The sequence below is a fragment of the Gossypium hirsutum genome, chromosome D09 (genome assembly GCF_007990345.1).
Source record: "Gossypium hirsutum isolate 1008001.06 chromosome D09, Gossypium_hirsutum_v2.1, whole genome shotgun sequence".
NCBI classification, from domain to species: domain Eukaryota; kingdom Viridiplantae; phylum Streptophyta; class Magnoliopsida; order Malvales; family Malvaceae; genus Gossypium; species Gossypium hirsutum.
This window is the reverse complement of record NC_053445.1, coordinates 28,040,055-28,067,867: the sequence shown is the minus strand read 5'-3', so window position 1 is coordinate 28,067,867 and position 27,813 is coordinate 28,040,055. Positions and strand designations below refer to the sequence as shown.

The 27,813-nt window shown below is 34.4% G+C and overlaps 1 non-coding gene across 1 annotated transcript; it reads right to left on the bottom strand.

Moving 5' to 3' along the window:
- Nucleotides 1-6,131: 6,131 nt before the first annotated feature.
- On the bottom strand, nt 6,132-6,238 carry LOC121221420 (small nucleolar RNA R71). Its single transcript, XR_005918811.1, has one exon. It is a non-coding gene; the product is annotated as a small nucleolar RNA R71 (small nucleolar RNA).
- Between the last annotated feature and the right edge of the window lie 21,575 nt (nt 6,239-27,813).

The following is a 27,813-nucleotide window of genomic DNA, read 5'->3' as shown; positions in this document are numbered from 1 at the left end:
AGAGATTTCAATCAATTGAAATAGTTTCGAGTAGGTATTTGCCGATGAAGCATTAAGAAATAATATATGTTTGTGATTTAAAGTAGGTGTTTGTGGATGAAGCACTGAGAAATTATATATATTTGTGATATTATTATGAATTATGTAATTTGATTATATGTTATGGTTAGATAAAGAAAGATATGGTCATTAAAATATGATAGTTTTATGATTGGATGCACTTGAAAGATCTCTTATCTAAAGTTCATTATGGTTGAATGCACATGAAGTTACAAGTTTTTAAATATATGAGTATAGCTCTACAGTATTCAGAATAAATTCTCAATTAAAATTACATGAAAAAAAATATTACTGATGAGAACTTGAAAGAGAAAACTTATTCAATTTTTCATGCTTCAAATGTGCTCCTACAATAGCAATATTGTGAAAAAAAATTCTAGAATTAATATCATGTTTACTTATGATTGAAAAAAGTTTTTAATCACGAAACCTAATCATTCTTTAAATAGAATGTAACAATATGTAATAAATTTGAAAGACATGATTTTGGACGAAGATGTAGTAAGTTGGACTATAATAATAGTCATAGGGATGGTGGTAATAAATTTTCTCATCACCAGAAGTGGAAAAGTGAAGAAAGCAAGAAAAGAACAAGAATTCCCAAGAACTTTTTAAGGAGTGGAGATAACTTTTGTTATCAATATGGTATGGAAAGTCATTAGTTGAGTACATTTCGTACACGTAAACATTTAGTTGAACTCTATCAAATTTCTATCAAACAGAAAGGAGACAATGCGAAAATGAATAATAAGAATGATGTTGAATCAAATTTGGCATACCAGATTGATGATTGTAACAAATCTAAAAAATAAAGGGATACTGACATTGTCTTTATTATGGTGATCATTTTAAATAATAGCATGTCAGTTTTAGGTATGCCAAATTTCAACAGTTATCCGCTCCGCACTTGGCTACCCAACGTTTACTGTGGGCACAATAATTGGTACACCAGAGGTACGTCCTTCCCGGTCCTCTCATACTAGGGAAAGGTTCTCTCAATGCTCTAATGCCCATACCGGATATGGACTGAACTATCTCACGACGTTCTAAACTTAGCTCATGTATTGCTTTAATGGGCGAACAGCCCAACTCTTGGAACATACTACAGCCCTAGGTTGCGAAGAGCCGACATCGTGGTGCCAAACCTTCCTGTTGATGTGAGCTATTGGGGAAGATCAACCTATTATCCTTAGAGCAACTTTTATCTGTTGAGCGACGGCCCTTCCACTCAGCACCGTTGGATAATTAAGGTTGACTTTCGTCCCTACTCAACGGGTGGGTCTTGCAGCCAAGCTTCCTTCTGCCTTTTCACTCGATGGCCAATCCTCGTCTGGCCCGAAGAAACCTTTGCATGCCTCTGTTACCTTTTAGGAGGCCTACGCTCCATAGAAACTGTCTACCTGAGACTATCCCTTAGCTCGTAGGTCCTGACACAAGGTTGTCGTACACCTAAACATTTAGTTGAACTCTATCAAATTTCTATCAAACAGAAATGAGACAATGCGAAAATGAATAATAAGAATGATGTTGAATCAAATTTGGCATACCAGATTGATGATTGCAATAAATCTAAACAATAAAGCGATATTGGCATTATCTTTATTATGGTGATCATTTTAAATATTAGCATGTCAGTTTTTGGATTTCTATAATCCATATTGAGGAATTTGTTGTTAGAATTTATTACTATTGATATTTATTACTAAAATTTAAGTATGTTGGGCATAAACACGATTAAGCAATGAACAAGTAAAATACGAAAGAAATTTAAAAGATCGAACACAAATATTTTACGTGAAAAAACTCCTCTGATGAGGATGAAAAAGCATGGGCAAAGATAATTTCAATATAACGGCAAAAATGAAAAGTAAAAATATGGAGATAAAACTAATCTCCAAAACCCAAAATAAGAACCATCAAAACGTAAACACAAAATTCTCTAGAAGCTTGTAAAAACTAATACCTAAATGTGTAATGATTTATTTTTCTAGGGTGGAAAAAGGGCCTATTTATAGGCTAAATTTGTAGGTCAAATAGTATTAAAATAACCTACACTAATCAGAGTTTAAATGGGAAACTAAAAAATAGAGTATAACTGGGAGAAGAAAAGCCAAAAAATACGAGACATAACTCCACAAATCTCCACATTGACTTGTATTTCCAAAATGCCTTCTTTGCCAAAGCCCGCCACGAACTTATCTCAAACTATGCAAGATATTAACTGATTCAAAGTTGTGCTTAGAATATGGAACACTTCTAGTCTTCGACTTGTGTACTGTCAAATCAAAATTGACTCAGGGCTGATTTTCACGAACACAATGCCCTATCTTTTCAAAACCTGCACCCAAAAGAGAAGCTCTCTTATACGAAATGGCTATACCTTTTTCCCTTCTATTACCAAGTTGTCTCCGCTTCAAACGATTCGACTTCGACTCTTTAACAGATGAGGGATGTTCTATTTCACTAGTCACCGTTGATCCTCCTAGAACATAAAGACTGCCAATCTTTTTACCTTTCATCAAAATGAGAGCCCTACAGGATACCTTAATGTCACTTAACTCGATGTTAATTTTACAACCCTCGAGTCCAAATTTCCCAAGGAGATGAGTTTTTTCTTTAAGTTAGGCATATGCTTGGCAACTAACAGTGTCCTGATTGTTCCGTCGTGCATCCTAATCTGAATAGTATCAACACTAGTGATTTTACTGGATGAGCCATTCCTCATGCACACAACTCCACCTTCAATTGAATTATATATGGAGAACCAATCCATGTTGAGACACATGTGGAAAGAACACCTTGATTCTAAGATCCACTCGAACGTAAGGTCAGACAACAATGGGAAAAAGAATTGCCCTAAGAGTTGAGAGAGTGTGCTTATCCTTCTTCTTCCTCAACTAGTGCTTGAAAACATTCTTTAGAAGAATTAGTGGGTTCTTTTCAGACGGTGGCAATGGAATGCAAACTCCTTAGTTGGGCCTTAACTAAAGCTTTTAACGAGGATAACGCTAAGAAGGTTAAGTTCGAGAGGACCATAGGTTCGTGTAAGGGATCACTTACCAGCTCCGCCAAATTTATGAGGACAATGTCCGCCAAAACAGGGAGCTCACTAAATCTATCTCCACCTAGGAGACTGGAGGAAAATCCTGGAAAGCCAAAAAGAATGATATGGGGAAGCTGGTCCGCTAACTGGAGGCTGAGAAGAAGGCCTTAGAGGAGTAACGCTTCGTTAATCTGGAGTAGCTCTTAAGGGAAAGCAATGAGGCCTAGAGAACTTTAAGGAAAAAATCAAGGTTAATATGAAGAACTACCTGTTAAAGTTGAGGTTAAATCTAATGTTGCAAGCCCAAATTGTTGTAGGCCCTTTTGATGTGAGTTAGGTAGACTTCAATTGCATGTCCAGAATCACAAATTTTAACCTTAACTTTGATGTTCTTTGTCCCTCGAGTGAGGAATGGAATGAGTTCCAGAAGGAATAGAGAGAATTAGGCAAATTCTTCCTTCCCTGTGAACCTGAGGCGACCAACCCCGCTCCCATTGAAGAAACTGGCCAAGAGGAAGATGAAGACCCAGATATTTCTACCATCGATGCTCCGCCAACTTAGGGAAAGAATTAATTTTTCTTGTTATTGTACTTGCCATGCTTATAAATGCTGAATCCAAACTTATTGAAACTTTTCTTGCTGTTCATAATTTAATCCTCTTTACTTATTTATTTTGCTCTTATGGTTATTGAGTGTCATGCATTCAAATTATCAACATACGAGTTCTTCCCTTCATCTTATACTTCTCATAATTTGTTAGTCAACATAAATAAATTATACAACATAAAAAAACTTATTATGGTTATTAACCAAATGAGGTACTGACCTAGAATAATGTAACATGCATACAGGGGCTATATTTAAAAGTCTTACTTCTTAAGGATTGACTAAATCGAACCTCTGATACCACTAATTATAACACTCTATACCTGACCTTATTGACGAGTCTGAATACAAGATGTCACATTAACTTCGAAACCAACTTCGAACAAATTTCAACTAACTTGGAAAACTAACGTAACTAAAACCGCCAATTATGCTTTTATTAATCGCACTTAACTTAGTTAGTTGAATTACTAAACGAACATAGAATTATCAACCTCTAGATCAAAAGTCTTAACAAGCGAACTTATATACAATTAACAATAACATTTCTAATATTTTTAATAAATTTATCTTCGTTGTAAATATAATATTACAATTTATATTTAGAAACAAAACAGAAAATTATGACCCTGAGGCTCAATCTCTAGGTTGCCCCACTATATGCGTTTTTTAGCTAAGAACACAGTTTCCCCAGGGCTTGAACAAGTTCTGGCTTGATCCCTCTTTAGCTTATTATATAAACCATTATACCTGGAAACAGAAAAAAGCCTAAGTAAGTTCAATTGAACTTAGTAAGTTTCTAATATAATATACTTTTTTATGAATTATAAGTAAGAATTTTATAGGTGTGATCTTCTATTTGACTTCGCTTGCACAAGTATTGTTCACACATTATTCCTCCATTGCATTGGCTCATCTTGAAATTTTGTAAACTTTCGGCATTGCTACAATCCTCCATTTTAATCGCTCGTTGATAACTATAAAATTATAGTTATCTATAGCACTTTTTAGCTCATAATTCTTACAATTTCTAAGTAATTGATAACAAAATTTGTGAATTTTATTCATTATTTATTAAATTGGATAAATATATAAAAAAATTTATTTGGACTCTTAGCTAATTAATTGAAAAAAGTTTTGCTCAAGAAGTAGAATGCTTGAAGCTAAAAAGGGCACGAAGAAATTTCTATCTGAAAGGGACGGAAGTGTGCATCATGAAGGCCCAATTTGCAATCTAATTACAGCAGGCCTAAACCACACCTATAGCTGCCCAACTCGACTGAAATTATCTGATTTTTTTCTGTTTACAAAATAACCAACAACTTTCTTTAATCTAAGTCTCACCCCTCCACTTTTCACTCTTTACATTTTTAAGCGTATAGCTAAAAATAGCTTAACAAAAAAACCACCCATCTCCACTTCTTAAGGCTGACCATAGAAGAGAGAAAAAGAGGGGGTATATGCCATTTTTAGCAAATTCTCAAGCCTTCCTCTAGTATAAATAACCCCCTCTTATCACTTCTCAAATCATCCATTCACACCTCAATATTCTCTCACTCTCTCTTTCTCTTCACGCATAGAGCTTGAGTTCTCTAGTTTTCCTTTGTTCTTTATTTAGTTTAAAGTTTAAGCAATTCTTAAGTGAGGAAAAACCTCTCTTGGCCAGAAACTTTGAGGAGCAACTGGCAAAAGGGAAACCACAAAGATTGGAGGAAGCCACCACGACTGGTGCTTCGGAAATCGCTAAAATCATCGAGAAGTCTTTAATCTTTATTATTTTTCTTTTTTATTCAACATTCTTGGAAATTGCTTTGATTTTTTTCACTAACAATCATGAATTAATTAAGTGTTAGCTAGAATGATTACATCAATTTGATAAAATTCATTTGATTCAGGATTTATGATCATTCACCAAACAATTGATCTACTCCCAGTAGACCTTGAGATCGAGAGGACGTTTAGACAGAGAAAACAAGAAAGACAAACCCAAAGACGTACTGAAGAAGTGCATCCAAATCCAAATGACAATCAAGCAAATGGAGCTAATCAAGCTCGTAATCCAATCCTTGTTGCTGATGACAGGGATCGAGCCATTTGATAGTATGCAGTTCTGCTATTTAATGAGCTTAATCTGGGTATCAGAAGACTTGAGATGGAGGCACCGTAGTTTGAGTTAATGTAGGTTATGTTTCAAATGCTTCAGAAAGTGAGCAAATTTACTGGTATGCCTATAAAAGATTTGCACCTTCACCTTTGACTGTTCATGGAGGTGACTATTTCAAAACGACCAGAGTGACTGCAGATTCATTACATGACAGAGCTAGAGCTTGCCTGAATTCATTGCTGCCTAGTTCAATTTCTACGTGGCAAGAGTGAGCAGAACAATTTTTGATCAAGTATTTCCCACCTAGCAAGAACGCTAAGTTGAGGAACGAGATTACCATTTTCCAATAGATGGATGATGAATCCCTATATGAGGTGTGAGAGCGATTTAAAGAACTGTTACACAAATGCCCTCACCATGGGATTCCACATTGTATTCAACTTGAGACTTTTTATAATGGACTCAACGCACATACACGGATGGTAGTGGATACTTCTGTAAATGGTGTTGTCCTTTTGACTTCTTATAATGAGGCTTACAAAATTACCAAGAGGATTTCCAGTAATAATTACCAATGGCCGACCAATAGAGCAAGAGGAAGACATGTAGCCGGAGTACACGAAGTCGATACTCTCACTTCACTTGCCGCTCATGTATCTTCTATCTTTTCAATGTTAAAGAATATTACTGCTAATGATCCCAGTAATGTTGCAACCCAGCCACCAAGTAAGTATGAAAATATTTCGTGCGTGTACTATGGGGATGGACATTCATTTGAAAGTCGTCCATCAAACCCCGAGTTAGTATATTATGTGGGAAATCAAAATTGAGATAGAAGTGGACAAGGACCACCATCCAACTTCTATCACTTTTCATGGAGGAACCATCCGAACTTTTCTTGGAGTAACCAAGGAGCTGGACCAAATCACAACTATGTGTAGCCTTAATCCAAAGCCATACATGGCTAAAAATGATGCCTTAATCCAAAGCCACAAAATGAATCTTCCACTAGTCTAGAACACTTGTTAAAGGCATACATGGCTAAAAAGGATGCCTTAATCCAAAACCAAGCAGAAACACTAAAAAATTTGGAAAACCAAATGGGTCAGTCAGCTACGGAGCTTAGGAATCGACCATAAGGAGCTTTGCCGATGGACATAGAAAATTCAAGGAATATGGGCAAAGAGCATTGCAAAGTTGCCACCGTATGAAGTGGCAAGAATTTGGGACCCGAGGTGGTTGAATTTGAAGATGGAGATAAGCCTACATAAAGAGAGGAAAATCAATCGACCATTGAAATTCCCAAATCACAAAAGCTAGGTTCTGACAATTCAAAAGGGGTAAATTCTAATAATCTAACACCTTTGTTAGATAAGTGCAACACCTCAGAAGAATTGCCCAGTCTAAGGTTTCATCACCTCTGTATCCACAAAGACTCAAGCGGTAGAACAATGAGGTGCAATTCAGGAAATTATTGGATATTCTTATGCAGCTTCATATCAATATCCCATTGGTAGAAGCCTTAGAACAAATTCCCAACTATGTCAAATTCAGGAAAGACATTCTGTCTAAGAAGAGGAGGCTAGGTGAGTTTGAAATAGTAGCATTGACAAAGGAGTGCAGCAAATTCCTATAGAACAAACTACCCCTAAAATGAAGGACCCTAGGAGTTTTACTATACCCTGTAACATCAGAGAATCTTGCTATGGTAAAGCTCTATGCGATTTAGGAGCTAGCATCAACTTGAAGCAGATACGGAAGTGCCAATCATCCTACGAAAACCTTTCCTAGCAACAAAGAGAACATTAATTAACATACAGAAAGGTGAACTCACTATGCGAGTTCAAGATGACAAGGTAACTTTTAATGTTCTCAAAGCCATGAAATTTCCTGTAACACCCCAGACCCGGCTTAGACGTTATGGCCGAATCTGACGATGTCACAAGGTAGTGCTTTTCGAAAAATATGTCGTCGCTAAATCCCCTTTTCTATTTAACCATTTTTCATTATCTTATGTTAATTTCAAATCCTGTCATTCGTTTCCAAAACATTATTCATTTACAAATAGTTATTTAATTTCAAAATGTTTTCTTATTGCAGAAGCTTTTAAACAATTTGCGTATTCGGGGTTTTTTTGATAAAACATTAATTTCATTTGAAAACTCGAGTTTTACCTAAGACTAGAAGATTTAAATCATAAAATCGTATAAAAACCAAATTTCAACCAAAATCCGTAAAGGCCATAATTATAGAAAAATACTCCCAAAGAAAAGTAAAATCGTAAATAGGTAATAAACAATGTAAAAGAAGTCGTGTGGCCACCACTGAGTCCTCCGCCACACCGATCTGCCTAAATCTGGGGATTACCTGTACAGAATAAACAGAACGGGTGAGTTTACGTAAACTTAGTGTGTAATCCCCATACAAATGAACAGATAGTAAATAGATAAACATAGTTTGGGCTTAAGCCCTTTTCAGTATCAATATCAGTCCAATTTGGGCCTTAGCCCATCTCAGTACAAAAAGAGTCATGCAGTAGGGCTTTAGCCTATCACAGTATCAGTAGCAGTAACGGATATGCAGTCACAAAAATCCTACCCATCCACTCTCTACACACTATCTCCGTCTAACCCTACACTCCATGTGGGGATATAATCAACCCACCCATCCCTACACTATAAGTAGTACTGAATGCGGAACTAGACAGTAGTTTGCAGCTGAACTGCCAGTAAATTAGGCTCGAGGCCTTTTAGTACACTTCCTCCGAACATTATAATCCCCCAACCCAATGCAATGCAATATACAGATAAGACATGCTATAACATAATATCATGCATGTAAACAAGACATACAATATAAAATCAATGGGACATCATCAGGCTTAATCATATCAGTCATATAGTCATTTTAGTCAATTAGGGGTATATGTAAGCTTACCGACTTTACAGTAGGTTCATAGTCGACTTGGGCGACCCATGCAACCTTATCAGTCAAACAGTGAAAATGGGCCTAGAAGCCCATGATGTTCGCCCGTGTGGCCCACATGACCCAAATTGGCCTTGGCCTCATGATCCATTTTAATGTAACCCCTGCTAGTTAATCATTCATATGTGTTTCCACTATTTACTCATACGATCCTTCAAAGATGTCTACTTCAGTCACTCTTACTAAATTATTTGTATCTTCAGCTACAGAATTCTGAATTAAGATCCACAAAATTTCCTTGAAACCAGACTCACATATCTTCTTACCATATCAGAATTATTGGTTTAGTCAATAAGTACAGTTTATTCTTTAAAGTTTCCCCTATTCTGCTATCTGACAGTTTTTACCTTTCTGTACTAAAAATTAATTATCTTATCGTACAGAATTCAGATGACGTTCCTATTTGTTTCTATTGAAAGTAGACTCATTCAAGATTTTAAAGATATAAATTCTAACCCATAATTATTTTGATACAATTTTTCATAATTTTCCAAAGTCAGGATAGGGGATTCTGAAATCATTCTGACCCTGTCTCACTAAAATTCAAATATCTCATAATATGAATTTTTTTTGCTTACTTCATTTCTTCTATGAGAAACTATACTCAAATATCTTTAATCCCATTTTTTCATCCTCTAATTCGATTTCGACACTTTATGGTGATTTTTAAAAATTAGCCTACTACTGCTATCCAAACAATAAGTAATTTTGGCTTTTCGTCGAATCCCTTATTTTTGTGTTTCGGGTACACACCTGGTTTTGTTTGATGCTAAAACAGTCCCTGAGCACTCCAAAGCCTATAATTGAACAAATAACACCATAATCAGTCTTACCTCATGATTAAGCAAAATCCCAAAACCAAAATACTTACTCATAAAACGATGAACACTTACCGTAAAAACTTCAAATCGGTACGTTTACGAAAATCATGAGAAGAGCCTTAATCCTCATGAAATGTTCCTGCCAACACCATATAATTAGACTATTGAATACAAAATAATCTCTTAAAATGATACCTAACAACTTAGTGAATTTGCACAAGTGCTGCTTAACGCTACGAACTTAAGAGGAAAGAATGGTTTAGGAGGAACAAAGGAATTTTGACAGTAGAGGAAAGAAAAGAATAGATAATTGAGTAAGAAGAAGAAGAAAATTTTGGTAGAGATGGGGGAGAGAAAATGTCAGAAAGGTGGAGAGAAAAATGACTCTTTTTTTTCAAAAAAGGAAAAAGTGATCAGATTTTAGATATTCTCCCCCATAATCCGCTAATTCACTCCTAAAATCGCTCCCTCACTTCCCACTACACATCCACCACTTAGAAACCCAGTTTAGCATAATTCTTACCAAAAGTAGGAGCAAAAATACAACCTTTACCGTCCCAAAGATTCGAACTCATGACCTTCCTCACACCAACACTCCACTTATCCACCAGACCAGCAGACTCATTCAGTTAATTATTTGCCAACTTTTGCTTAAAAGCCTACTGACCAAAGATATATTCATAAAAATACCAAAATTTACCCAAAACCTGGCTTGACCTTAGGACCTCCCAAACACTTCCAGAACAAATAAACACTAAATGTGCTAGATGTTTGTGTCACACATTCACAATACTCAAAATTAAAATTTTAGGGCGTTACATTTCCTGACCTGGTGGAAGAGTGCTTAGCAATAGAGGAGCTCAAATCCTTATTCTCTATAGAATGGGAGTATAATTCTGTAACAGGCCTGCTGGACAATACTTTAGGATCAAAGCCCCTAGAAGATGAAGAATTTGAGGAGAATATGGTTTTGATGGAAGCCAATCCAATGGGCTATGCTCAACCAGCCCAATTTGAATCACTAGATTTAGAAGGTTAGGAGTACACACAACCAAAGTTATCAATCGAGGAACCTCCCAAGCTAGAATTAAAGGTACTTCCCCCTCATTTGAAATACATTTATCTAGGAAACTCATCTACTTTGTCTGTGATTATTTCAACAGAACTAACAAAATTCCAAGAAGAGCAACTGATCGAAGTTTTGAAGAAATTCAAAATGGCGATTGGTTGGACTATAGTTGATATCAAAGGGATCAACCCATCCTTCTACACGTACTAGATTATACTGGAAGAGGCCAAAAAAGCTATAATCGATGGGCAAAGGAGGCTTAATCCTATCATTAAGGAAGTTGTGAGAAAGGAAGTAATCAAATGGTTAGATGCGGGGATTATTTACCTTATTTCAGACAACTCATAGGTAAGAGTGATACAATGTGAACCAAAAAAGGGAAAAATTACGATTGTGGAGAATGAGTATAACGAATTAATCCTAACAGGAGTGGTCACGGGTTGGAGAATCTGTATAGATTACAAAATGCTGAACAAGGCAACCCAAAAGGACCATTTTCCTTTGCCTTTTATAGACCAAATGTTGGATCAACTTACGGGTAAAGAATATAATTGCTTCTTAGATGGGTACTTAGGATACAATCAGATTATTGTAGCTCCGGAGGACCAGCACAATACAACTTTCACTTGCCTATATGGTGCGTTCGCTTTTAGAAGAATGCCTTTCAATTTATGTAACGCGCCTGCAGTATTTCAACAATGCGTGATGGTTATATTTACCGATATGGTTGAAAATTTTGTGGAGGTATTCATGGATGATTTCTCCGTCTTTGGAGATTCTTATGATATATGCTTGAGTAATTTGGCTAAGGTACTTAGGGAGATGTGAAAACACAAATCTTATCCTTAACTGGGAGAAGTGTCGCTTCATTGTTAGGGAAGGTATTGTCTTAGGTCACAAAATATCTAGAAAAGGGATCAAAGTTCACAAAGCAAAGGTAGATGTAATTGAGAAGTTGCCACCCTTAGTCACTGTCAAAGGAATTAGGAGTTTCTTGGGGTATGCTAATTTCTATCGAAGATTTATCCGGAGCTTCTCAAAGATTTTCAAGCCCTTATGTACTTTATTAGAGAAAGACACAATCTTTGACTTCAACAAGGCATGCTTGGAAGCCTTTGAAGAGCTGAAAAATCGTATAATCTCAGCACCAATAATCATTGCACCAGATTGGAATTCTTCTTTTGAATTGATGTACGATGCTAGCGATTTTGCTGTGGGAACTATGATGGGGCAAAGAATAAACAAAGTATTTCATACAATCTATTATGCGAGCAGAACTTTGATAGGAACCCAATTGAATTATATGGTAACTGAAAAAGAATTACTCACTGTAGTTTTTTCTTTTGACAAATTTTGTTCATTTCTTATATGTACAAAGGCAACAGTCTACACGGACCATAAAACCATCAAATAATTACTAGCAAAGAAGGATTCTCAACCAAGGTTAATTCGGTGGGTACTTTAACTCCAAGAATTTGACCTTGAGATAAAAACAAGAAAGGAGTCGAAAATCAAGTGGCAGACCACAAGACTAGAATAGCACGAGGTAAACCACTCACTCACTCCTATTAATAAGAATTTCCTGGATAAGTATTTTTTCGTGATAATTCAAACTCATAAAACTCTATGGTTTGCTAATTATGCAAATTATCTAGCTTGTGGAAGAATGCCTCCTGGGATGACATACCAACAAAGGAAGAAATTCCTTCATGATGTTAGGTATTATTTCTAGGATGAGATTATTGTGTTTAAACATTATACAGATCATATAATTAGGAAATATGTAGCTAAGAGTGAAATAATCAAGATCCTATATCACTCCCACTCATCCCCAAGTGAGAGACAGTTTGAAGGTTCCTATACTATAGCAAAAATTTTGCAAGTGGAATTCTTCTGGCCAACTTTTTTTAAATATGTGTATGCCTATGTTAAGGATTGTGATTGATGCCAAATTATTGGATGTATATTAAGGAGAAACGAGATGCCCTTAACAAACATACTAAAGGTAGAATTATTTGACGTTTAGGGCATAGACTTTTTAGGTCCATTTCCTTTGTCTTATGGTAACAGGTACATCTTGGTAGCTGTGGATTATGTATCCAAATGGGTGGAAGCTAAGGCATACCTAACAAATGATGCAAAGGTAGTCATGCAATTCTTACATAAGCATGTATTTACAAGGTTCGAGACTCTTAGAGTTATAATTAGTGATAAAGGTTCCCACTTTGTAAATAAATGGCTTAAATGGTTGCGTGACAAATATGACATGAAACATAAAGTGGCCATTGCCTATCATTCACAAAGAAATAGGCAGGTTGAGCTTGCAAATCATGAAATCAAAGGAATCTTGAGTAGGTAGTACGTCCAAACAGAAAATATTAGTCCCAGAAACTTGACGATACTCTATGGGCTTATCGAATAGCTTATAAGAAACTGTTAGGAATGACTCCCTATCAGTTAGACTTTAGAAAAGATTGTCATTTACCACTGAAATTGGAGAAAAGAGCTCACTGAGCTCTACAAAAATTAAATCTGGACCTGAAGCAAGCTGGTGAAATAAGGATCAATTCCATGAGTTAGAGGAGTTGAGGTTGTTTCCATATGAGAATGCCAAGATCTTCAAAGAAAAGACCAAACAATGACATGACAAACGTATACAATCTCAAGAATTCATAGAAGGTCAAAAGGTCTTGTTTTCCAAATTGAGATTGAGGTTATTTCCTAGAAAACTCAAATCTCGATGGTTGGGACCATACATCATTCAGAAAGTTTATCCATATAGAGAAGTCAAACTACAAGACAAAAGAAGAGGTACATTTAAGGTTAATGGGCAACTTCTCAAGCATTATTGGGATGGTAAAGTTGAGTAAAATTAAATTTCGTTCAACTTAAACGGCCTTTAAACCTTTATTTAAAATTTTATTTTAATAAAGGGCATTTTTGGAATAAATTTTCTCGGATAAGTACATTCAATTAAATTCTATCTAAGGAGATTGGATTTTATGTGGACCACTTGTGACCTCTCTAATTTCCCTAGGAATTTAATTTATTGTAAGTTTTTGAGAAAATATTTGTCTAAGTAGCCCTTGAATTTTATTTTATTTTCACTTTATGCTGAATAAATGGGTTAAGTTTGACCCAAGTCTTAATTTCTAAGTTTTGCAGTTTAACCTCACAGACAATTAGGTGTTGAAATGGGGCTTAAACCCTAATTAATTGCAAGAGAGCAAAACCCACCCCACCAAAACCTAGTGGTGTTGTAACCCCTATCCCAAAATATCTTAAAATTTTCAAAATTTCATCACATATTACCCTTTTAAATTCAAACACTTTTAGCCATCTTCATCTTTATCTCTCCCTAGTTAAATGATATTCAAACTCTCCCTAAAACAATCCAAATCTCTCCTTATATAAGCCTTCCTTTATTCACATAATTTTCACAACCAAAAGCATTTGTTATTATCTCTCTCTCTTTCCCTATTCTCTTTTTGTCCCTTCGATGCCACACATCAATTTTCTTTCTAAAAGTTCCATTTTTATTTCGCAAACCTTACCCCAAAATCCCATATTCCTTTTCACAAATCTCCTTATACTTCTTTTGCAAGTTCACTCCCCAAATCCCAACACCTTGTGTCGCACACCACCATTGTCGTACATCCCTACTACGTTTTCAACTTACCTAGAAATTTTGTTATCATTTTATCTTCTTCGTGCCGACTACAAGAAATCTAAAAAAAACCATTTCACACAAAATAACATGTTCTCCCAAGGCCTCTGCTGAGACTCCAATCTAAGTTCAAGATGATGAAGTATAAGAAATGTTCGATTCTGTTTTTTGAAACGCAATCAATCAGGTTGAAAAAAATGATTCAAACTAAGAAGTAGTGATGGTACTATCATGCCACTAGCCATTCAGAAAAGAGTGGAGGCCCGTAAATGGTACATATTCTATGAGAATAGGCCACCTCCTGAAAAAGAGTTTGTACGGGAGTTCTATGCAATTTTTTTCCCGGAAGCTGCATCAGAAATTCTTATCCGTAAGAAAAAGGTACCTCTAACTTTTGAATCCATTAATAACTTTCTTGAACTGCCCATTGTTGTATAAAATGAGTATTCCACAATGTTGAAAAATGTTAACTCGGGTTTGCTTCAAGAAGTCCTTGCAGTAGTTGCAAAACTAGGATCTAAATGAATAGTCAAAAAATTTTGGTAGTCATACTTGCCAAAAAGAATACTCAAAACCTATTGTAAAAGTATGGTTCTACTTTTTGTGATTAGTTTCATTCCAACCTTACTCAGTTCCACTACCTCGATGGAACACATGCTTCTATTATATGCTATCATGATAGGGAAGTTTATTAACGTGGGGAAGGTCATCCTAAAAAAATCAAAGAATGTGCTAAGAAAAGAGCAGGACATGCCTTTTTCACATCACTAACCACTTTACTATGCTTGCAAGCATGAATCTGTCACAAGTCAACCTCAAAGGTCCATATCCTCAAGAATGCATATCCAAGCATAACATTGTAAGATTGATGGAGGATGTTGAGCCAGAAGAAGAAATAGAGGACCCTGAACCTGATGAATCTCCTAACATGGCTCAGCCAACTAGAATCCGACACCTGCCAAAGAGTCAAACCTGACGACTATAATAAACATGCTAAAATCTTTGCATCATCAGCAACAAAGCTTTTGGAAATATGCCAAAGCTAGGGATAACTCCATGCAAAATTCTTTTAAGAATTTCTCAGATAATCCTCTTGCTTTTATTCTTGAATTTCCAGATGATATTTTGGAGCCAAGGACAAACAAGTTAAAGGAAGAAGAGTCTGTGGTGCCTAACAAAGATGAGAAGAAGGAATAAGCAGTAGAATAGGATGGGAGTGTCAAAGTCAGTCAATAAAAATGGGGTTATTGGTTTCTTTCTTAGTTATTTTAGAAAGAAATTTACGATTATTAGTTAGTTTTATTTATGCATTAATAAAACTTTGCAAGTACGAATAAAAATTGTTGTTGTTTTTCATTGATTAATGTTCTCGTATGAAATAAAGGAGTGTGGTAATGTGAATGTACATGTCTAGGATTGAATCTCACAAGAAAAGACTTGTTACTTAAGCAGTCTTCATGACTCACCTCTATTTTCTAGATCCTACTTGGTGCATAGTTCACATTCATTTCTTTGTTCATCACAATGAGGACATTACTTTCCTTAAGTGGGGGAAAATAATGTTGTACAATTTCTTTGAGAATACAATTTCGCACATAATTCTGCTTTTAATAAATTAATGCTCAGAAAAAATTTATCGATAGAGTTAGCTCGAATGCAAGTATAATTTCTGATTTTTAACTCAAGCTTTGTCGAAATTATGTTAATTTAAGTTATGATATGATTATGTTCTAAATAGTAGTATGTAATTTTTTCCATGAAAGTTTTGATTTCTTTTAAGAATAGTTAAGCATGCATGAAGGTTTAAGTTTTTAGAATTGTCTTAGTGACTTTCTCAAGGCAAAATCCTAGTAGGCATAAGAGTCTGGAAATTATTTTGGTACACTTTTTCTTTGGATCATTTGTCCCATATTAATAATTATCCCTTGAAACTTACTTTGAGCTTTATGGCTTATTTTTATTGTTTCACCCTTACATTAAGCCAGTTTCTATAAATTTTCCCTTTCACCAAATTTTAACCGTACTTATCTTAGTAAATCAAGTTTGGGGGAGAATTCAGAAAGATTTCATTGTGTTCAAAAAAAATTCTCAAAAGGGTATTATTGAACATAGTTTCAAGTTAAGTCTAGGGGGGATTAAAATCATCTTAAGGCAGGATTGGGTACAGATGTTCGAAATAAGCTTAGTTGAGATTAATTGAGCAATAAAATCTTGTGTCTTTATTGTAACACCCCTATCCCGTAACCGTCGTCGGAATAGGTAAGGGGCATTACCGGACTTGTAACTCATGTCAGAACAGTAAAATTTTGAATTTTTTTTTCTTGAAATAAAGATCATTCATTTAAATAAGTACTAAGCACAGCCAGGGATAAAATTTAAACTTCTCTAAGTAAACATTCAAAAGATGCCATTTTCGCATGGCTTATAAACATTAACCAAAATATTCTTCCGCCACTAATCTATTCTATACATGCCATAAGATAATCCAAAACGTAGTAGTACCAAACAGTGGATAGTGATAGTGTGACTAGTTGCTGATGATCCCCGAGCCTGTAGCTTCCAAATGAGATCTATAAAACAGAGGAAACAGAGTAAACGGAGTAAGCATTACAATGCTTAGTAAGTTTTAAGCAGTGTCAACAGATAACAATCAAATTATAACATAGTTGTTCGTATTTTTATTTCACTCTTCCTTCGGGCATACCATCCCTTTACCGAATATGCACATCTCATCATATACAATAGGCAGATAAACTTTCACATAAGAGTGAGCTCATGTGACATAGATATATCGTATGATTTCACATAACCTCTCACACTGATCCGATGTCACATAATCATAGGAATAGTCTCATAGATTGCTCTCGTATGCATCACATAACTACCTTATGATTTAGTGCAAATCAAGCTCACATATAAACTTGGAGTACATACCTGTTTAACCTTTCGCATTGAATATATTTAGAAGCAATTCTTATTACGAAGTCTTACCCGGACATAATCTCCACACGAAGTTATCGGGTCTTACCCGGAGAAAATCCCCACACGTAGTCATCGGGTCTTTAGAGCTCGGATATAGTACAAGCACGAAGCTTACGGACATTAATCAGTGATAATATTCTCGCATAAAGCCTGCGGGGTTTTAACCCGGATATAGTACTGACACAAATGCCCTTCGGGACTTATCACATTTATACACTTTCTCATCCATCACGTTGGCCACTCGGCCCTGTCACATATATACACTTTCACATTCATCACATCGGCCATTAGGCCTTATCACATATATACACTTTCACATTCATCACATCGGCCATTAGGCCTTATCACATATATACACTTTCACATTCATCACATCGGCTATTAGGCCTTATCACATATATACACTTTCACATTCATCACATCGGCCATTAAGCCTTATCACATATATACACTTTCACATTCATCACATCGGCTATTAGGCCTTATCACATATATACACTTTCACATTCATCACATCGGCCATTAGGCCTTATCACATATATATACACTTTCACATTCATCACATCGGCCATTAGGCCTTATCACATATATATACACTTTCACATTCATCACATTGGCCATTCGGCCTTATCACATATATACACTTTCACATTCATCACATCGGCTATTAGGCCTTATCACATATATACACTTTCACATTCATCACATCGGCCATTAGGCCTTATCACATATATATACACTTTCACATTCATCACATTGGCCATTCGGCCTTATCACATATATACACTTTCACATTCATCACATCGGCTATTAGGCCTTATCACATATATATACACTTTCACATTCATCACATCGGCCATTAGGCCTTATCACATATATACACTTTCACATTCATCACATCGGCCATTAGGCCTTATCACATATATATACACTTTCACATTCATCACATCGGCCATTAGGCCTTATCACATATATATACACTTTCACATTCATTCAAATATACTTCACATACCACATATACTATCATGTACAGACTTGGTCTTGGCCGAATCTACATCCATCACTTTCCAATGAATAATTCAATTTTTTTACGCCATACTATCATTTCATATTCGAATACTCATAAGCTTACAATATCACGATTTAGAATTCAAGTATGGGTTTAATCAATAGCTTATGAGCAACTAAAACAAGTTTTATCCATGTTTACAACAAAATCACATATTCACTACGAGCTATTTTCCTGAGCAATGGTCACTAAATTATTTATAACCGGAGCTACAAAACTCCAAATCACTTGCCATTAATTTTTCCTGAATATAGACTCGTATATCTTCCATCCATAAAATTTCCAGAATTTTAGGTTTGGCCAATCAATACCAGATTTTTCTTAAAGTTTTCCCCTGTTTCACTGTTTGACTAATCTGACCACTCTTCACTACGAATCAAATTTCTCATTTTAAAGAATTCAAAATGTGTTTTATTTGATTTCATTTGAAACTAGACTCATTAAGGAGTCTAAGCATATAAATTTTTATCTTATAACCATTTTTGTACAATTTATAATGATTTCTAAAAACAGAATAGAGGATTACAGTGTCATTCTGCGCTGTCTCACACAACTTTAAGTATCTCATTATCGGAAATTCCTTTACTTACACGGTTTCTTTTATAAGAAACTAGACTCATTAAGCTTTAATTTCATGTCTCATTCAGCCTCTAATTCAAATCCATAAATTTATGGTGATTTTCTAAAGTCACGTTACTGATGCTGTCCTAAGCAGACTATTTCAAATTACCCTTAAATTCCCAAGCTCAAACACTTAAGAACTTACCATTTGAGCTTAGAACATATCATGGCCACATCATATCTTATTAAATCAACTCATCATGTCCTATTATAATTGAATTTACTCAACGTTTAATCACTTAAAACTTACCTCGGATGTTGTCGAATGATTTCGGCGGCTATTCGATCACTTTTTCCTTTCCTTTATCCAACTTTGGTCCTCTAAGCTCTTGAGCTAATTCAAACAAATTTAACTTATTAAAGTCTCATTATGCTAGCTTATGGTCAAATATGACAATGAATTTGATAGGTCATATGGCCACCTTTAGCTCAAATACAAAATGGTCATACGCATTTTTAATCACATTAAGCAATTTAGTACAATTAATCAAACATTTCCTCATGTGCACCTTTATGACCAAATACACACATCATTAACCTAATATCAATTAACTAAGCACTTAACAAATTCTCCTTGAGCCGATTGTCTAAGTCAAGATAGGATCATCATTATGCTTACCTATAGCCGAATGTACAACATCAATCTATGCATTCATTCGTGTGGCCGAACATGCATGTCTATGTTGAGGCCGATTGCATCACAACACCATACCATTTCAATTTTTGGTCATGGTTAAACAAAGAACTTAATGTCTCACTCAAAAATGCTAAAAAGAAGATTCAAGAATCATCAATCCACCATCACATGCACCATTACAAAGCTTCACTTTTAGCATGCAAATGATATCAACAGCAATCCACCTTGGCCGAATATCATCTCCATGACATAGTAAAGATTTGAACCATGGGCTATTTAGAACTCAAGCTAACTACTAAAACATGCATGCATCTCATGGAACATCATCAAACATACCTTAGTCTATCAAACCACCATAGCCGATTTCCTCAAAGCTCTTTTTCCTTCTTTTTCTTTCTCCTATTCGGCCAAGAACAACATGAGAGCTTTTCTCTTCTTTTTTTTTGTCATGCATGAGAATGATGAACACATTTTTTTCTCTTTGTTTTCTTCCTTCAATTTCTTATTAGTTTATTGCCCATGCTTCTTATTTTATTCTTCCATTAACACAACATGTTTCATGACATGTTTTGCCCATGCTTCTTATTTTATTTTTCCATTAACACAACATGTTTCATGACATGTTTTGCCCATCATCCCTTGTCATGGCCGGCCACTAGTACTTAAATGGGGGGAAATTGACATGCAAGTCCACCCCTTTGATTACATGCACTATTAGGCCACTTGCATTTGCCTAGCACATTTCTAAATTTTCTCACATAAGTCCTATCAACTAAATTCACATGCAATTAACTAAATCGAAACTTAAAACTTTCACACATTTATATTCACATATTTTAGGCAATAATTATCACATTCAAATAATTTGGTGACTCGGTCTAGCGGTCCCGAGACCGCTTTCCGACTAGGGTCACTTTAGGGCTGTCACATTTATTCATACCTTAGGCTTTACAAAAACATAAATAAATTATTCAGGGTGTTACACCACCCATCTCTACTTCCCATGGCCGGCCATGGAAGAGAGAAAAAAAGGGGGTTGCTGCCATTTTTAGCAAACTCTCAAGCCTTCATCTTGTATAAATAACCCCCTCCTACCACTTCTCAAATCATCCTTTCACATCTCAATATTCTATCATTCTCTTCCACACATAGAGCTTGAGTTCTCTAGTTTTCTTTTATTCTTCATTTAGTTCAAAGGTTAAGCAATTCTCAAGTGAAGAAAAACCTCTCTTGGTTGGAAACTTTGAGGAGAAATTGGCAAAGGAGCATCCACAAAAATTGGAGGAAGCCACTACGACCGATTCTCAGGAAATCGTTGAAATCATCGAGAAGTCTTCTTCTTCAGTCTTTATTTTTTTTTCTTGTTTATTCAGTATGCTTGCAAATTTCTTTGATTTTTTCCATTGACCATGATCAATTACTTGTTTTTTAACTGGAATGATTACATCAATTTTATTGATGTTCATAATATTTTTGTGCCTTAGTTATTCATGCTTTTAATTAAAATCACTTATGTATTTCATACATTGAAATGTGTTTGAATGGATTAGAATTAGTTGCTCAACCCTAACCAGATAAAGATTAATGAACACAATTATTTGAAGAGGGATGCTTAATTTAAGTCTTAACCCTTTTAAATTAAAGGTTCATAATAACCTTAGAGAGCTCTTCTACTTTGCATAACTTTAGGTTTATGTGATTAAATTGTTTCAAACCTAATCCATCCCTGCTACTTTATATAAATCCTAAGAAATCCTTAGTTAAATATGGACATAGAAATATACATGGTTTTCTAAGTATGAGACATAGAAGTAACTTATATTAGATTTCAAGTTAATGAATGATCAAGTTGCTATGGAAAATTTTCTGGTGTATTGTAAACATGATGAAAAATGAATTGAGTTAAATGTCGTAATTGTTCTAGCTTACTCATATTATTATTGTTCAAACTTGTGAGTTACTATTTTTATTTATTTGTTAAATTTTTATTTGCATAGTTAACATTTAGTTTAATTATATTAATTGCCACATCACACTATTTGATTATTTTTTACCAATTTTTTGATTAGCTAATATTAAAAATATTAATTAGCATATACAATCACTGTGGAGACGATAACTCTTAATACTTATTTATTACCTGATAATGACTTTGTATACTTGCACATTCCGTCGCGAACCACTCGTGTTAAAGGCTACAATGTGGGATGGTTTTGCTTACCCACTTGATCTAGCAGAACATATGTTGATTACCTTAGCGATTATTATTATCATTGCTGCTTATCATGCAATGGATTGATTACAGAAAACTTATGCATGAATATTCACACTTGGTGAGCTTTTACATGCAAATCCACACATAAATTCTTATCTGCGTGGACCCAAACTTGGCGAATACATTGTAACGCCCTAAAATTTCTAATTTTGTTATTGTGAAAATATGACACAAATATTTGTCAGCTTTAGTGGTTATGTGTTCTGGGAGTGTTTGAGAGGTCACAAGTTTAAGCCTTTGCTTGGACAAATTTTGGTATTTTGAATGAATTAGGCCTTACTCTTGTATAGTAAGATTTTATTTGATTGTTGGGTAAATTACATTAGAATGGGCCTACTGGTTTGGTGGTTAAATGGTGTGTTATTATGGTGAGGTCTTGTGTTTGAATCCCTATGCCGGTAAGGGTATTATTTTTTGCTCAGATTTCGGGATAGAGTTGAGTAATAGGGGGATTCTAAGTAGTGGATGTGTAGCGGGAATTAGAAGAGAATATTAAGGGATTTTGGGGATTATCGGGATTTTATTTTATTTTTTTCCCATAACTAAATTTTGACACTCTTTTCCAAAAAAAATTCTGCCATCTATTCTTCTCTCTCTCCACTTTCCTAAATTCTCTCAGTTTTTCTATCTCTCTCTTCTTTTTCTTCTTCTTGACTTTTCCCTAATCCATTTATTTTCCTTCGATTTCGTATGTGATTAGTGCTCACTTAGTTTCGGTAAGTGTTTCTCTTCATTTCTATCATGAATCTCTTAACGACTGAAGTGGTAATGCTTTTTCTCTTAGATTTGGGCGTAGGGGGAGGCTCAGACTGGTGAATTCAGTGTTCTCGTCTTAACAATAGTTAAACGGAGGGTTATCATTAGTGGTAAGTTGGGTTTCTGTCCGTTCTTGGTTGTCAATTCGCTTGTAAATCCATTAAATTGATCTTAAGTATATTTATTATAGGCTTTGGAGTGCTTGGGGACTGTTTTAGCATCAAATAAAACCAGGTGTGTACTCGAAACGCAAAAAAAAAGGATTCGGAAAAAAGCCGAAATTGCTTGTTGTTTGGACAGCAACAATAGGCTAACTTTGAAAAATCGCCATAAATTGTGGAAATAAAATTAAAGGATGAAAAAAATGGAATTAAAGCTTATTGAGTCTTGTTTCTCATAGAAGAAACGGTGTAAGTAATGGAATTGTAAATCGTGAGGTATAATAAACTTTGTGAGACAAGGTCAGATTGAATTCGGGTTCCCCTGTTTTGACTTTGGAAAATCATCAAAAATTTGAGAAAAATAATTAGGGTTTAAAATTTACATGTTTAAATTATTAATAAGTCTATTTTCAATAGAAACAAATGGAAACATCATCCAAATTTTGTACTAAGAGATAATTAATTTTTAGCAAAGAAGGGATGAAGCTGTCAGACAGCAGAACATGGGTAAGTTTGAAGATTTTACTGTACTTATTGGCTAAACCAAAAATTTTGAAAATTTTATGGTAGGAACTTATTTGAGTCTAGTTTCAAAGACATCAAGCGAATCTTAATTCAGAATTCTGTACCTCAAGATATAAATAATTTAGTAATATTGACTCAAGTAGACTGCTTTGAAGGAACATATAAGTAAATAGTGAAAACATATATGAATAGTTAACTAGCACGGGTTACATTAAAAATGGATCACGTGGCCAAGGCCAATTTGGACCGAGTGGGCCACATGGGCGTGTGAGCCCATTTTTCTAAAAAGTTGTGTAAGGTTGCGCAGGTCACCCAAGTCGACTGTGGACCTACTGTAGGGTCGATAAGCTTTACTTAAACCCCTATATGTGTGATCTGTCTGTCTGATTTCTATACCGAGCATGACTTATGATATCTAAATGTATGTACTATTATTGCACAATGGCATGACATATTTTGTATGTTGCATTGCATCGGGGTAGATTCATGATATTTGGAGGAAGTGTCTGAATGGCTATTAAGCCTGTTATCTGGCAGCTCAGCTATAACCTTCTGATTATGTGCCGCATTTCGGTACAACATAGTGTGTAAGGATGAGTGGGTTGATTTAATGCCCACATGGTGTGTAGGGTTGGACGGAGATGGTGTGTAGAGGCTGGTGGGTAGGAGTCTGATTTACTGTATCTGCTTTTTGTATCTGATATGGGCCAAGGACCTAATGTATTTCTGAGACTGTATCTGAATGGGCTAAGGCCCAAACTGATTCTGTGATGGGCACGGGCCCCTGACTGTATCCAACTGAGTTTTATTGATTATTTGTATGCATGTGTTCTGTGGGGATTACAAGAAATAACACATATATTTATTTGTGGTTATAATTCAATCTGAATCTTGTAAGTTGAACATACGAATAAGCCCATGCACTCTCTTGCTTGGATAATAGTTTGTTCGCAGTCTTAAGAAAGATGATCTTTTTTATCTTTTATACTTAAAGCATGAATATAAGATCAATAAACAACCATAATTTAGTTCATAAAGATACATCCAGTGGACTTCCATACATACGAATCTATAATGAAGATTCATGTATGCAAACTCATATATGGAAGACTCATACATGTGACTTTATAGATGAATATTATCATATAAAAGTTTATTTCTTTATGGAGGCTGTTTAGCGAACTTTCGCATTAAGGAATTCCACATATAACTTTGTCATAAAACCTAAAGAACAAGTCTTATAGAATGTCATGCATACAGATTCATAGAAGAAGATTCATGAATATGGCAGACTTTCATATGCAAACTTTGTTGCGGACTTCGTATGGTGAATTCTCACATATACCTTTGACAAAATAACTTAAAGAACAAGTCCAACAGACTTTCATAACTTACATATTTCATGGTCATGGACTTGCTTACACATATAAGGCTCTAAGCCTTGAACTCCGCAAAGTTTCATACTTAGAAGAACCCACTTAGTGTTATCATATACTTGTGCACATATATCTCCGTATGATCCTCCCAAACCTCAGCAAAGCCAGATAACACGTGGCATAGAGTGCACAACATGACATTTCTTCATCTTTCATCCGCCAAAACAACCCTCCATACTTTGCATATCATTCATTTTTTTTTGACAAACATATAACATGCATTAAACTAATCATTCTATTATTAACACAACAGAGATCATACCAAACATATCATTTAGCAGATCATCTCAATCATAACTTTTTTAGTAGTTATTTTACCAGTGTAAGTTTAACAAAACAAAAAACTAAAATGTACAACCAAACATGCATCTATAAATCATCACTTTGCTTACTTCAACTGTACAACAAACAACCCACGGTAATTCAACTCATCATCAACAGAACTTTAAGTCAAACACAACGCAATAACACATTACTAGTATATATAACACAACCATAGAGAGTTTGACATTAGAAACTCACCAGTAAAATACCTGAAAGCTGGTATTGATTACACATGCTTAGTTTTTCCTTATCGATTAGCTAAACATAATAATCACATCAAGATCAAAATGAAGGCATTCAGTTGTAAGAAAACCATAATTCATTTGCATGTAGAGAGGTTTTAAAGGTTAACTGTAACATAAACATCTCAGTACAAGTTCAATGAATTAAATTGAAATCTTTAATTTTCCTTCTCTTTTCTTCAATCAAAAGATACATAAAATCTTAGAAAGATTACTAGTTTACTAAATCCTCAACCACTTAAGCTAATACATTATTTTCTACCTCCATGCAGATCGTTTCTTAACTTTTCTCTCTTTTAAAAAAAACTAGAAAAGATGGAAGAAATAAAATGAATACCAAAATGAAAGAATCCTCCCATATAAGATCTTTCCACTACTGTTTCTCTTAATTCCAAGTCAGCCAATACTATTAATACCTTTAATCATAATGTTTCCCATTAATAGAAAACTCCTGGTTCTAATCTAACGAGACTAAACTTGAATTCTAACTATTTACCAATCAGTTTGCAAGATTCTCATAATCATACTAGAACTCGCTTAAATAGAAAGATTTTCTAATTTACTACCCATAATTGTCATCACACTTAACCTTTAACATTTTTTCGAGTGTGACATGCAGTGCACAAGAAAATTAAGGTTTCAAACCCTTATCTAAAACTAAATAACAATCTAGGCTCTTGGGCCCTGAATCTTGAACAAAAAAAGGGTTGAAAATTTAAAATAAAAACGGGCCTCAAGCTAACTTAAAAATGAAATACCCTTGGATCAAAGCTAGATTGACATTAAAAGTGGGTATGTAATTTGGATAAATCTAATTGGGCCTGAATTAACCTTGGGCCTCTCGATTTAAAATCGAGCTTGAAAGTAAATTGGGCCTTGGCATTAGTTTAAAAAAGATTTCATTCCACTCAAAATTTAGGATTTCAAATTTAAAACTAATTTTGATTCTAAAAAAATCAATTTAGGTTTTTAAAAAAAATATGATTTTGCAAAACAATCCATTTGGGCTTTGAATTCAAATAGTTTATGAAGATTAGGCCAAACCCCATAATGATTTTATCTAAACTTAGTTTTAGTTAAATTCTTCTTAAAACAGATTTTTAATAAAATTTTATTGTTATTTTCTGAAAAAACCAACATAAGTGGATATCCAAATTTCCCCCTTATGCCAAAATTTTCAAAAACTAAATTAAAATATATTTAAAATGATTTCAAAATAATTTAAGCGAAATTAAACAAACATCTTGCTTAATTCCATTTTAAGTCTAAACTTTAAGGTAAATCTTTATTTTAAATTTCAACTAAAATTAGATGGACAACAATCTAGCTTTAAAAAATTAAAATAATCAACTCGAATAGGAAAATTCACAGTCCAATTGATCATTTTAAAACTCGAATCCAAATTATAAGCTCCAAATAAAATTAGGTGCCTACACTCATACTATTTTTAAGGGAAAATTAAAGGGAATCTTAGGCTACACGAATGAAGATTTAGTGATGTAAGTAAATGTATTACACATTATGATAACATTAGAGGTTAAAGCCTCTGCATTGAGGGAAACATATTTTGCCCATTAGTTTATTAGTGCTCGCAATAGTATTGATATAGGACTGGGTAAGTCTACGTCACTATGATCCATGTATAAAAGATCCAAGTGATTATTTACATCTCTTGTTTGTCATCATGATGACACGTACAGTAATTTTATCTTGATTGAAGTCATCAAATTCAAATTTTGATGTGATTTTACAATTTGATGTGTTTTCATCAAGTTATAAGTTGATTTTGGTTTTAGATCCTTCAATTCCATCAATTATTAATAAAATTTGGTTTAGGGGTTGGTCATAGCTTATATGGCTAAAACTTGAGTAAAGAATTTGTTGCTTGCAAATTTGAGAAAATTAGTTTTTTACCTAAAGTTTAGAATTTAAGTTTAAAAAGAATATATATGTTATTGACATTTTAAAATAAAATACTATAATCGATTTTTATCATCATTTACTTGGATCCTAATTTACAAATAGTTTGTTAAATATATGATTAACATATATGGTATATGATTTAATATATCTCACACTCATTTAGAATTGTTAAAGTTAGAAACATTGATTGTTTTAGGATAAAGAGTCCAGTGAGAGTGGTTTTCCTCCTAAGTTTAAAATAGAGGACTAAATTAAATTATATGAATCTTTTGTGAAGGATTTGATTGCTTTTGAAACAAAGCTACATAATCAAATAAAGAATAATCTTTAAAAGAGAACGGTAATCCTATTGACAAAGCTATTGGCAGTGTACAAAATGTATGAAATAGTAGAATTAAGACGATCCAATTGGACAAGAAAATTAATTATTTTTATGAGTTGTTGTGTATCTAATGTACTCTAATTTTGATTTACACCTAACAATGTTTCAAACTATGATAAAGGAG